Source organism: Bos indicus x Bos taurus, unplaced genomic scaffold, assembly GCF_003369695.1.
Source record: "Bos indicus x Bos taurus breed Angus x Brahman F1 hybrid unplaced genomic scaffold, Bos_hybrid_MaternalHap_v2.0 tig00002991_arrow_arrow_obj, whole genome shotgun sequence".
In the NCBI taxonomy this organism is placed as follows: domain Eukaryota; kingdom Metazoa; phylum Chordata; class Mammalia; order Artiodactyla; family Bovidae; genus Bos; species Bos indicus x Bos taurus.
The window spans coordinates 22,488-35,257 of record NW_020867593.1 but is presented as its reverse complement, the minus strand read 5'-3'; the positions used below and the strand labels follow the sequence as shown (position 1 = coordinate 35,257).

The 12,770-nt window shown below is 48.2% G+C and overlaps 1 long non-coding RNA gene across 1 annotated transcript; it reads left to right on the top strand.

The window, feature by feature from the left end:
* Positions 1–417: 417 nt before the first annotated feature.
* On the top strand, positions 418–4,452 carry LOC113888895. Its single transcript, XR_003510087.1, has 3 exons — positions 418–514; positions 1,808–1,857; positions 4,159–4,452. It is a non-coding gene; the product is annotated as an uncharacterized LOC113888895 (long non-coding RNA).
* Positions 4,453–12,770: the final 8,318 nt, after the last annotated feature.

The following is a 12,770-nucleotide window of genomic DNA, read 5'->3' as shown; positions in this document are numbered from 1 at the left end:
CAGCTGCAGTTTGAACCAGCCAACCCCTGCAAGCAGAGAAAAATATACAACACTTCTTGTGGCAAAAGGCTTCGTCGCGTTTTTTCAACGGCGAAGGGCGGGGGAGAAACAGAATGTCGATACTTGGAGCAACACTGCCACCTGCAGGTCACAGAAACCAGAACGCCACAAGGCCGAAAGAAAACCCATCCTTTCTGTTGGGTTTTCGCGCAGACAGCGCGGATGCGGAAGTTGAGGGGAATGCCCATTAGGACCAGAGAAAGGAAGGTGCCTTCTCGAAGGGGCCCGGCCAAACCACCCGTGGACCGCCCGCGAAACCAAGGCAACACAGGCAGGAGGTCAGGGAATCCCGGAAATCCGGAGCTTGGTGGGCCCAGCTGCGCTCCAATTGGCTGGTTCTGGGCCTGCGCGCAGGAACCCAGTGAACCCTGCGCCAGTCTCCTGGCCCGGGTCGGTTGGGAGTTTTCTCCTGAACCCTGTATGAAAGTCTTCATTCACTGAGCAACCTGACCGGGTATGTCCGGGTCCTGTCGCCCACTGCTGAAGCCCCCAAAGTGCGGGACCGGTAAAAGTCCCCTGTATTTCTCCTCCCGCCCACCCCAGGCCTGTGAACGCGTTCCTCCCGTGGTACACTCACTGTTCTCTCAGCCCTCACTCTTCTGATCCGTCCTCAGTGCCCACGAGGCTCACCCGGTCATCCTGGAGACTCTCCGTTCTCTTCGATGTTCCCCTCCTCCTCACCTGAGCATCCCCCTGCCCATGGTCCCGCCCGGGGCATCAGGAACGACCGCGCCCCTCATGGTGTCCTGTTTCTAGCCTTCCTCCCTCTCATCACCCTCAACATGATGTCCTGTCCTCCAGCTCCCTTGCTCTAGTGCCAGTGCACTGATACCAGAACCTCCTGGAAACCCCCACCTCACTTACCACACGTCCTTCAACACTACCTGCCAGGCCCCTCCTGGATCCCCTGAGCCAGGGCTGGAAGCTGTCCCCTGCAAACACATCTCTTGTGCTCCCTGCACCCTCCTGCCTACCCATGCCCTGCCTGTGTCTGAGCACCAGAGCGTTGAGAAGCAAACTTTACAACTTTACAGAAGTGTTTTATCTTAAATCCGTGGCCAGAGAGGAACTGCTGTTCGTTTTCACTCTCACCTACCTACACTACTACACTACACAGTAGTGACCTTCCTCCATCCTAATGACCACCAGCCCCACCTGGCAATAATTCCTGGAGAAGAAACCTTCCTCCATCCTAATGACCACCAACCCCACAGGCCAATAATTCTTGGAGAAGGAAGAAGCAATCCCGTGGGATTTCTCAAGTTTCCCAGTCCCAAACTCCATGTTTCTGCCCTGGCAGTCAGCTGCCCCTCTGCATGTGTGCTCCTGACTACACCCAGCCCCTCACCTCTGCTCGGGATCCCATGCCTTGCACCTTCCCAGGGACTTTGCACCTGCAGTTATCACTCCTCTGTCCTGAACCAGAACCTGTTCCCTCTTCATCCCAGCATTCCACAGCACAGGGGGAAACCCACCATCTTCCACCCTGTTCTGCAGCTACTGGCACATTCCCGGTTGCCCTTCAAAGTAAAACTGCTTCAAATTTTGCTGAGATATTGTCTCCTCAGCCCACTTCCGTGGAGCTTTTGTCCCAGTCACTCCGCTGTAACTGGTCTCGTCATGGCCATCATTAATATCCATACTTCCTGATCCCACAGACACTCTTCACTGCTCACCTAAGACAACATCTCAGGCATCTTTGGCATATTTGACTCATATTCTTTATCCCTCTGTTTTTATATTTCAGGGGGCGTGGGGCTGATGTGACACCAAAGTATCCTAACTGAACTCCACAAGGTACACATTCTACACTGTGCCCCCTATGACCTGGGTATTGTTTGGGAAGTCTTGGGTCAAATGAAAGACAAGCCAAAGGAAAGAGCGTCCCAGTCACAATGGGGAATGGCCCACAGAGGCAGGTGGCAGGCAGAGGTGAGAGAGCTCAGATAAGGGAGGTGTGACAAGAAATAACACCAGGGACAGGAGGGTTCCATCCTATTCACACTTGGGACTCCAGGAGCACACTGTACAATGACCAAACGGAGTCTTGGGCAGAAGGGTGGCTGCAGTTTAGGAATTTCATTTTCTGGAGCTGATCTTGGTTCCTGCTGTGGTGCAGGTGAGATCCAAGGGAGGGATCTTTATCACTTTAGGGAGAAATGTGGAAAGGGACTGAATCCAGTTGAAGCCTAAGCAGGCAATGGGCTAGGGGACCTGGTGGCCGAGGAGTGGACATCCCTGCCTGTTGATGGGCTGGACGATGATACCCAGATTCAGAGGAGTCTGCTGATGCCAGCAGGGGGGCTGAGGCTCAGCCAGGGAGCACTGGGTCCACAGCAAGAGGAGGGAGACAAAAATGCAAGTTTCACCACCCCCACCCATGGGCGGTACAGGTCAGCATCAACAGCTGGAGCCAGGAGAGGACAGTCATTTTTCCCTCAGGGAGCACTGAGGCCTCTGTGAGGAACAAACCTATGCCGTGTTATAGACTCCCTCTCCCACATGACTGCGAGCCTTGTAAGTGACATATATCCTTGCTCCATCGCTGAAAGAAGTAGAGAGCATTTTCACCAGAATAGACTGAGTATTTGTATCTGTGGATATTCAGTTGGTTGCATGCAACCACACTTTCAAGTCAGAAGCAACTTCAGTGGGGGTTTTCCCGTTACTAACCATTATGAAGGGTGAACACTCATGAGGAAGATCAGATCATCCAGGGAGAAAAAATACATTAAAGTGTCTGTGGAGTCTAAGGAGCATACATTGAGATGTGATCTCAGCAACCCATGTCCCCCACCACCACCCTGGCTCTTCCTGTGACCATGGGTTGCAGAGGCAGAGTGGGGTCCAGAGGGAGAGGAAGGAGGTCTTCCTGGAACTCCACTGCTGCTTTGAAAATACCACACTCCCCCCTCAACATGAATACTCACCTGTGAAGGTCATTCCAATTCCCCACTCTGTCTTCTAGTCAAGAGTCCTGATGAGCTTTTGGAACTGGCTTCCTGGTCTCTTTGGTTGGGGAATAGAAAATAGCATACCCTGCAAGCACACAGGCCTCTACTTCCAATACCCTGAGTCTGTGATTCCCTTCAAGCCATGCTTCTTGAAAGTATAGACTCCAGGAGCATCCTTATCTGGTTACCTCTTGATTCCTCCACTGAGTGCCCATCCACAGAACATCCCCTTGCTAATGTATCCCAAGAGCTCCATGGGCCAAACCGTAGTACGCAGTGCTGTATTGTCCACAGGCACATTCTGTCTTCAAAAACACTTTCTTTGGTCAGAGTCTGTGACAGCAACCATCCTGGTTTTCCTCCTCCCTCTCAGTTCATTACTTCGAAGTCTCCTTATTGTCCATTTACTTTGCTGCTGCTACTGCTGCTAAGTCGCTTCAGTTGTGTCCGACTCTGTGCGACCCTGTAGACGTCAGCCCACCAGGCTCCCCTGTCCCTGGGATTCTCCAGGCAAGAACGAACATTGGAGTGGGTTGCCATTTCCTTCTCCAATGCATGAAAGTAAAAAGTGAAAGTGAAGTCGCTCAGTCGTGTCCGACTCCTAGCGACCCCATTGACCTCAGTGCACCAGGCTCCTCCATCCATGGGATTTTCCAGGCAAGAGTACTGGAGTGGGGTGCCATTGCCTTCTCCCCCATTTACTTTGATCCCCTCCTAAATCTTGATTTTGCTTTCCTCTGGTTTTCAACCTGTGCCCTGTGCTCTTCCATTCTATACATGATCCTTGGGTGACCACGTCACCCCCCAGAGCTTTTACCCATCTGACTTGTTTTCATCTGTATCCCTCTGTATGCTGATGGCTTTCCAAATCACCAAATCTACCTAAGATGTCTCAACTGGGCCCCACTTCCCCCACAGGCTGAGACGTATGGGCTATCTGCACTCAGATGTCCCATAAGCCCTGCAGACCTGCTAGTAGCCCCAGGCCAATGTTCCCTGGGGTGTCTCATGGATGGGCACCGCCATCCACCCAGTTCCTTAAACCACAATCCAGGACATGCTGCTGGGTGTGATCTTCACTGTGCCATAACTCCCTTGGAGCAGCTCTGGAAAAGGCTGACCTGAGATCTTCCTGTTGCCACAGGTGGGGATCCGTTCCTCTCAGAGGCCCTGTTCCTACAGACACACTGTGAAGGTGTCTTGAGCACAGGTCATCACCCTCTTTTGGATCTTCGAGAGAACCTGGCCACTGTAATGCACCTGAGAGGTTGAAAGCCCTGTCTTTAACAGGACGATGAGTCAGGGCACAGCAGTGTAAGCCCGTCATTGGGGAACATGCCAAAGAATATCCAGAAGAGATCCCTAAAGCAGAACATTTCAAGAGGTGAGTTTTCATGGGTGTGCTTCAAACAAGGGATTCCTTAACTGTATTTTTCCAGTAAACATCCTGTTCTTATTTGGTCTTCATCTGAGCGCGGGAGTTAATTTGATATCACAGGAAACAGTTTAAAACTGCAGCTGAGCACAGGCAGCAGATACACTGACAGCCGATTCTTCTACATCAACATCAACAGCTACAATTCTCAGCCATCTTTGATCTCTGAAGCACTATTCTGATCTGTCGAATGAAGTTATCTCCACAGTGTTTTAGAAATATATTCAACTAGGCACAAGGGTCCTGACAAGAACTAAAACGTACTGAGTTTCACTGACAACAGCAGGGTTTTAACTGTAAAATTTGGATTCAGGAACACACAGCAGGGCAAGCACAAGGTGAGTATTCAAACTAGTATTAATTTGGGCAAGTCGTCCCTTTCCTCAGCCTAAGATAGCTGTAAAGTAAGTATGGCGAGTCATGATGAAAACCTGCTTTGCTTGTAGTGAGGAGTCGCAAGTTTTCGATGTTGAATTTCTTCCTGTAAGAATGGGTTTTGTTTCCACAGCTACAGTCTTGGCTTTCATAAGAGAACTTTTTCAGATAATGCTCAGGCCAGGGCCGCATTCAAGAGCTACTACTTCAGATTCTCTGGGGCTGTCCTGCCAGCATCAGCTCTTCTAAAGCCTCTCCAGGGGAGAATTGATGCACAGTTAAGATTGAGAAGCACAATCGCATGATGCTTCACCTTTCATGGTTTTAAACAGATTCCTGAAATGAAGAGCCATGTTTGCTACTAATGAAATTTCAAAAAATTTGTAATTACATGTCTTCCGTTCTGAGACGGATTTTGACATATTTATTCACAGCCATATTTAGAATAATTTCAATAACTCAGTGGTGTATTATGCTGCCAAGTCCCCTTCCTTACCGGACACTCAGGCAGACGGAGGGGAGGGAACGCACCTCAGCCCTGGCGGCAGAAGGAGGATGGATGGAGTTCCGTTGTCCTGGTTACTGCTCTGCTGAGCATGCCTCCCGGGTTGCTGAGCTCAGGCAGGGGGCCTCACACCAGGATAACAGGTACTCCTGTGACCAGAGGTTGGAGCTAAGGGCTGAAATCCGTTACTGAATCTGGGAAACGGAAGCTGGGTCCACGTGATTTGAGAAGAATGGGAAAACAACTAAGTAGAATTTCAGATGCAGGGTGGGTTCTGGGAGCCTGTCCAGAGCCACTGACTTGTGGTCACCCAATGGGCGCCTGTGCGTAAACACAGAGACACACTAGACGTGTGCTCACTGGGGATTCTGTCCTGACGTGCACAGCGACTGTCTCTGGAGGGAGCATCTAGCACATGTGGAGGAGGCCGGACCCAGAACGTGGAAGGAGCAGGGGCACTCCTCGCTGTTACAAAAGCAATGGCATATCTTTCCCCCCATGTCTCACTTGGACATCTGCATTACCTTCCTAAACTGCTTCACTGAGGTATAGTTACACACCACAAATCACAGCCATTCAATGCATCCAGTGCACTGTCTTTTAGTAACTTCACAAAGTGGTTCAACCACCACCACAGTGCACTTGTGGAACACTGCCAGCACCACAAAAAGCGTCCATGTACCCATCAGCTGTCAGCCCCCAATAGGACCTGCAGGCCCAAGCATCCTCTCATCTAATTTCTGTCTCTGTAGATTTGCCCTTTGTGGGCATTTCATATCAATGGACTCCTGCAGGAAGTGGCCTTTTGTGTCTGGGTTCTTTCACTGAGCATAATGCTTTGGAGGCTCACCCATGTAGCAGCAGAAAGCAGAAGTTCATCACTTTTCATCCATCTATGCTGTTCCACTGAATGGCTACAGAATACTCTGTTTACCACTCTCCAGCTGACAGACTTTTAGGCTGCTCCACTATTTGGAGAATACAGACAAGTGCTGCTGTGAAAGACATGTAAGGACGAGTATTTGTGTGGACATAGGTTTCATTTCTTTCTTTCTTATTATTCCACAATTTCATTTCTTGTTTTGCCCCTTGCACAGGCTAGACCCTTCAGTCCAAAGACATCGACTGAGTCACAGTATTATCCCACACCAGATGCTGTGCATTACAGGAGCTGATAGAGGACACAGCCGATTATTTAGAGCCTTCCACCTGCCAGGTCATGGGCGCTAGGTGTTTTACATCTGTTATCCCCAGCTAGGTCTCCCAATAAACCTGACCAACAGGTAGAGTTATTGCCATTTTACAGATAAGGAATTTGAGGCTGAAGCAGAGTGCCTGGGCTGTTAGGGCCTGCACTGGAACCCAGCTTGAGTGTAAACTGTGAACTGTGGGATGGAGGGAGATGACATGGGGAGAGAGAGGAGTTTGGGCACAGGTCCAAGAGACTTTCCATACCATGGGGGAGCAGGGAAACATCACACCCTTGGTATCAGTCCTAGGTATCCACTTGCAATAGGAGGAGCCTCAATCCATCTGAGGACAACATTACCAGGAAGAGAATGATGCACACAACAGAGATGAAGTCTGTGAGTGGTTTCCAGGTGGGAGAGGTGTAACAGAAAAGCCAGCCTCCTGGTCAGGGTTCGTCTAGCTCTGAGGAAAAGCTCGAGGACTGTGGCTGAGAAGGAAGGAGCCTCTAGGGCTGGACACAGATGTCTAATGTGAGCTTGAAGTGCTTCGTGAAGCTTGAGGGTAAGGCCTGACCTGCAACCTGCCCCGCTGCAGCTCAGTATTTGTTACAACAGGGAACATGCCAACACATTCCTATGAACCTCATTCAATACAAAACCCACCTGCTCAGTTCATGTCGTTATTAAGAATATTCACCCATTTTCAGGTGAGTCTGGTGTGGCCCAGTGGGCCAATTTAATTTCTCAAGATTATGTGTTAATAAGTGGCAGAACTAGGTGGAAAGGAAGATTATCTGAATCAGAGCTAGTGTCCTTACAATACCATATTGATTCCTCAAAAAAGGAAAAAAAAAAAAGGTTGGGGGAAGGGTAAAACAAAGGGAAAAGAATAAAAGGAGACCCATGATGCTTACTGTATTGGGGTGTCCACCATGGACTGTGAGCAAACAGAAAACTCCTCAAAGCGGTCTAATTAGAAAGGGAACTGACAATCACACAACATGAAGCTGGGAGACAGGGTGGTCTCTGGCACGGTGTACATGTACACGGAGAGCAGAGGGAGCACAAAGGAGGGCACGGGGAAGGTACGGAGTAGAAGAAGCTATGGAAGCAAGAGGAAGAGGGGAGAGCAGGGTGACAGGGCTCCGGTGGACTTGCCCAAGGACACTGATCAGCAGGCTCAAACCGTCCATCCTGCTGATGGCAGCCTGTGTGGAAGTTACACTTCTCACCCGTGAAATAAAGTAGCCTGGCTCTCTGAGCTCTATTCAACCAACAAGTATCTCCCCAGGTCCTACCTCAGCACAGTGCCTTCAGCACAGTGCTGAAAGCAGCCATAGCCTAGGACAGACCTCAGTCTCAGGAGGTAAAGGAGTGTCCAAGATGCAGAATAAACGGGAAGCCAAGTGGGGAGAAACGGACATTAGACACTCCTGTCAGAGTGGGGAGAGACAACAGGATTCCCCTCATCCGCTCAAAGGAACCAAAATTTGAGCTGAGGATTTTCAGGGTTCACTCACTGACAATTCAGTTGAGAAACGGCTGTTATAATTACTATGCACTAGGAAGGGGAAAGGAGGGCGTTTCCCTCATACAATAAGCTTCTGGACGGTGTGGGGATAAAAAAACACAAACGGCCCTGGAGCAACAGAAACCTGAGTGGAGAGGTTTGCTCCAGCCACTCGTTTCCTATGCGTTGTTTGCAACGAATTGACAGCATAACAGCAGCTGCACTGCTCTGTGTACCTCACTTTATCATCACTCATAAGATGGTAAACGTGTTCTGAGCCCCTGTGGTTAAAAGGTCCTCAAGGAGCTCATGGTGGGGTGGGCAGGAAGCCAGTCTGAAGACCATGGTGAAACAAGTGTGATGAGAGCCTTGGCCACAGGAGCCAGTGGAGGCTGGGATCAGGCCGTGAGGAATGGCTTTGCCTGGGGGTGGGGTAATATATAATATTATTGTCCCCGTTTGCAGGCAAGGGAACTGAGGATCAGAGATGGTGACCATCTTACTCAAGGTCACACTGCTTGGTAGTGGTCCTAACCATCTTTCATGTACATCTGTTAAAATGTGAAGGTCTCTGCACCATTCATTACACCACTCTCTGTCTCTCTCAATGTTGTCACCTATTTTCACTCACAATCACCACCTTATACATTCCCTTGGCTCTAAGTCCTTGTTTACTAGATAAATAATCTGCTGAGCAAAGTATAGATTTCCCGTTAGCACATCCAGTGTGTCTACTTTATAAAAAATATTTCCTTGCAGGGCACATTGTACTCACCCAATCTGATGGTTTTCATTGAGCTTGTACTGCACCCATATGCAGGGTAAAGCCAATGAATCACTGGGATCTGTAGTTTTACTTATCTATTTCACACAGTCTCAAGCATAATTTTAAATGTAGCCAATATTCAAGTAAAAACAGTAGAACAATTGCTTTCCTAAAATGAGCAGTCAAGAAAGATTTCATTGAATATTAATAGGTTCTAGTCAGGAGACTAAACCCCTTTCATGGGGAGTTGTGGAAATTCTTTTCCTTAAGTTAAGGAAACCCTTTCTCTTTATACATTTTGTCTATTGCTGGTACCCTGAAAGACTTAAGCAAAGCCAAGCCACTTCACTTTACTCTTTCTGACAAAACAAACAAGCAAAGCAACCCTACACACAGGCACATAGACGTATGTAATACAGCCAATAGAGGTGTTTCAAATATAAGGCAATGGTATTGGAAATACAAGGGCTTCCATGGTGGCTCAGTGATAAAGAATTCACCTGCTAATGCAGGAGACTGGGGTTTGATCCCTGGATCATGAAGACCCCCTGAAAAAGGAAATGGAAACCCACTCCAGTATTCTGGCCTGGGAAATCCCATGGACAGAGAAGCCTGGTGGGTACAGTCCATGGGGTCGCAAAAGAATGGGACACAACTTAAGGACTAATGAACAATTGAAATATAAATGGAAACCCCTAACTAATCATATATCCAAATTTCTGACCACAGCACAGGTCTACTATCTAGGATCAGCTGTACTCCAGGAATCCAGACAACGAAAGATACCTTCCTTTTAGAATTACTATACACCACTACTGCGCGATTCAGGAGATAAAAGTTTTCAAAAGCATTGCAAACCAAGGCAGGACTCAAGGAGCCTTTTAAAAGTATGTTCTTATTTCTATGTCACATCAGGGCCTAACTCACACACTTTTGACAAAGAACACCTGCTGAGATGATTTCAATACGGGAAATGCATCTCCCCTGAAAATACTTCATTATATTGTCTCATTTTGTGAAGTGGGGCATGAGGTGGGGAGGGAGGTGATGCCAAGGAAAGAGCCTACTTCTGAACCTGGTGAACACCGATTTGAGCCCAATTATTCCGGATCGACCAATATCCATAGGAAGATTCAGTATCGGCTTAAGAGTGTCAATCCCCATCGAGAGAAAGAGAAATAAGTCATATAGACTGTCCAACTGCCTTCTGATCCTGAAGAGGTGGGGGTGTTTGTGGAAAACAACAGTTCTGAGAGAGCTGGGATCCCACTTGACGGAAGAGAATTGTGGTCCTGTGGCAGTAACGCACACCTGGTCGGTCGTAGAGCGATAGATGTCTCCCTCTGTCTGCGTGTCTGTGCCTCTCTCTCTCTCTCGCTCTCACACGTTCTTTCTCAGGATCAGGTTCTCACTAGCGGAATGCCAATGCAGTGCTTCCCATCCTCAGGCCAGTCGAGAAGCCTGGAGTGGTGGGTCAGCCTCCCATCCTGTGTGTGTGGAAGAGAAGGGTGAAGACCACCGAGAGGAGGAGTCGTCCAGGGTCCTGTAGCGGCTACCTGCCCTTCACAGGGGAGGAGTCTGTGGGCCTGGCTTTGACAGCACAAAGATGGGACATTTACCCCTCCCCTCCTCATAGAAGGACCTTCCTGAGTATTCCCTTGGTTGTGGTGGATTGAGAGGGAGGCCCAAGTGGCCTGAAGAAAAGCAGGTTGTCCCCTGGGATGGTGGCACTAGGGCGGGGGTGATTCGGAGGTGAGAAGGTAGTGCCGGGCCCTCTGGACGGTGTGCCCCGAGGGCCTCTCACAGCAGCTTGGAGGCTAGGAGGGAATGATAACATCCGGGGTCACAAGAAGAGTTTTCGGGTACTGGAGTTGCCCTCACAGATGACACCTTGTGATGGTCAGCTCTTGGGGTTGGAGGTCGGGGCGTCTCCCTGATTGCCTGGTAATTTGTGTTGTCATCTGTCTACGTTAGGAGCAGGTGGTGTTACTTAACATTTTTTTTTTAATTAATTGATTTTAATTAGAGGCTAACTGGAGAAGGCAATGGCAACCCACTCCAGTACTCTTGCCTGGAAAATCCCATGGATGGAGGAGCCTTGTAGGCTGCAGTCCATGGGGTCGCTAAGAGTCGGACATGACTGAATGACTTCACTTTCACTTTTCATTTTCATCATTGCAGAAGGAAATGGCAACCCACTCCAGTGTTCTTGCCTGCAGAATCCCAGGGATGGGGAAGCCTGGTGGGCTGCCATCTATGAGGTTGCACAGAGTCGGACATGACTAAAGTGACTTAGTAAGCAGCAGCAACAGCAGCAGCAGCAGAGGCTAATTACTTTACAGTATTCTGGTGGTTTCTGCCATATATTCACATGAATCAGCCACGGGTGTACATGTGTCCCCCATCCCGAACCCTCTCCTACCTCCCTCCCATCCCATCCCATCCCTCTGGGTTGTCCCAGTTCACCAGCTTTGAGTGCCTTGTTTCATGCATGGAATTTGGACTGGTCATCTATTTCACATATGGTAAAATACATGTTTCAATGCTGTTCTCTCATATCATCCCACCCTCGCCTTCTCCCACAGAGTCCAAAAGCCTGTTCTTTATATCTGTCTCTTTTGCTGTCTCGCATATACGGTTGTCATTACCATCTTTCTAAATTCCATGTATGTAGGTTAGGATACTGTATTGGTGTTTTTCTGTCTGACTTCACTCGTATAAAAGGCTCCAGTTCCATCCACCTAGTTAGAACTGATTCACATGCATTTTTAATAGCTGAATAATATTCCATGGTGTATATGTAACACAGCTCTCTTATCCATTTGTCTGCCAATGAACATCTAGGTTGCTTCCATGTCCTGGCTATTGTAAACAGTGCTGTGATGAACATTGGGGTGCAGGTGTCTCTTTCAATTCTGGTTTCCTCGGTGTTTGCCCAGCAGTGGGATTGCTAGGTCATACTGGAGCTTTATTTCCAGTTTTTTAAGGAATCTCCAAACTGGTCTCCATAGTGGCTGTATTAGTTTGCATTCCCACCAACAGTGTAAGAGGGTTCCCTTTACTCCACACTCTCTCCAGCATTTATTGTTAGTAGACTTTCTGAGAGCAGCCATTCTGACCAGCATGAGATGACAGCTCATTGTGGTTTTCATTTGCATTTCTCTGATAATGAGTGACGTTGAGCATCTTTTCATGTGTTTATTAGGCATCTGTATGTATTTTTTGGAGAAATATCCATTAATTTCTTTGGCCAATTTTTAATTGGGTCATTTATTGTTTTGTTATTGAGCTGCATGAGCTGTTTGTATATTTTTGAGATTAAATCTTTGTGATTTTTTTCTACCAATGATTACCAGTAAGACAAAGGGAAAGAGTAAAAGCAAACGAATAAAGACACTGACTGTATTTCTACCAATTGCAATTGGAAGAGCACCACAGACCTGAAGATCAGACTGTCAGCAAGGTGGTTTTGCACTGTACTTTATTCCACAGAGAGTAGTAGAGAAGTGACAGTGGGGACCTTTGCAGGGGGGAAAACATTTAGGGGCAAATCCAGTCGACAGAAGAGGAAATGATTATCTTTGTGACTAGCTAGTTTCAGGAGAACGGACTTTTAATCACCGTTCCTAATCATGAGACAGAAAACAAGGAGTTGGATGGTCTGTGTCTGCCCTTTAATGACAAGGAGGAAGGTCTATACTTGACCTTGTGGTAGGTAAACCCAGGAGTCACTGGATACTTTGGATGAGTCTTACCGAATTCAGACGGGCAAGGGTGGTGCTTTACATTAAGTCATTTTGGGGACATGAAAGTCTGCAGAGATTTCTTTACTGTGGGTTTTCTTAACAGCTCAGGTGAAGTTGAACTTTGTCAGCATGGTAAATATGAGCATCTTTCATGCCGGTCCCAGTAGATAAGTATAAAGGCAGAGAGGTTCGAACACCCCTCACCTTTTAAAATTGGATTATAATTGCT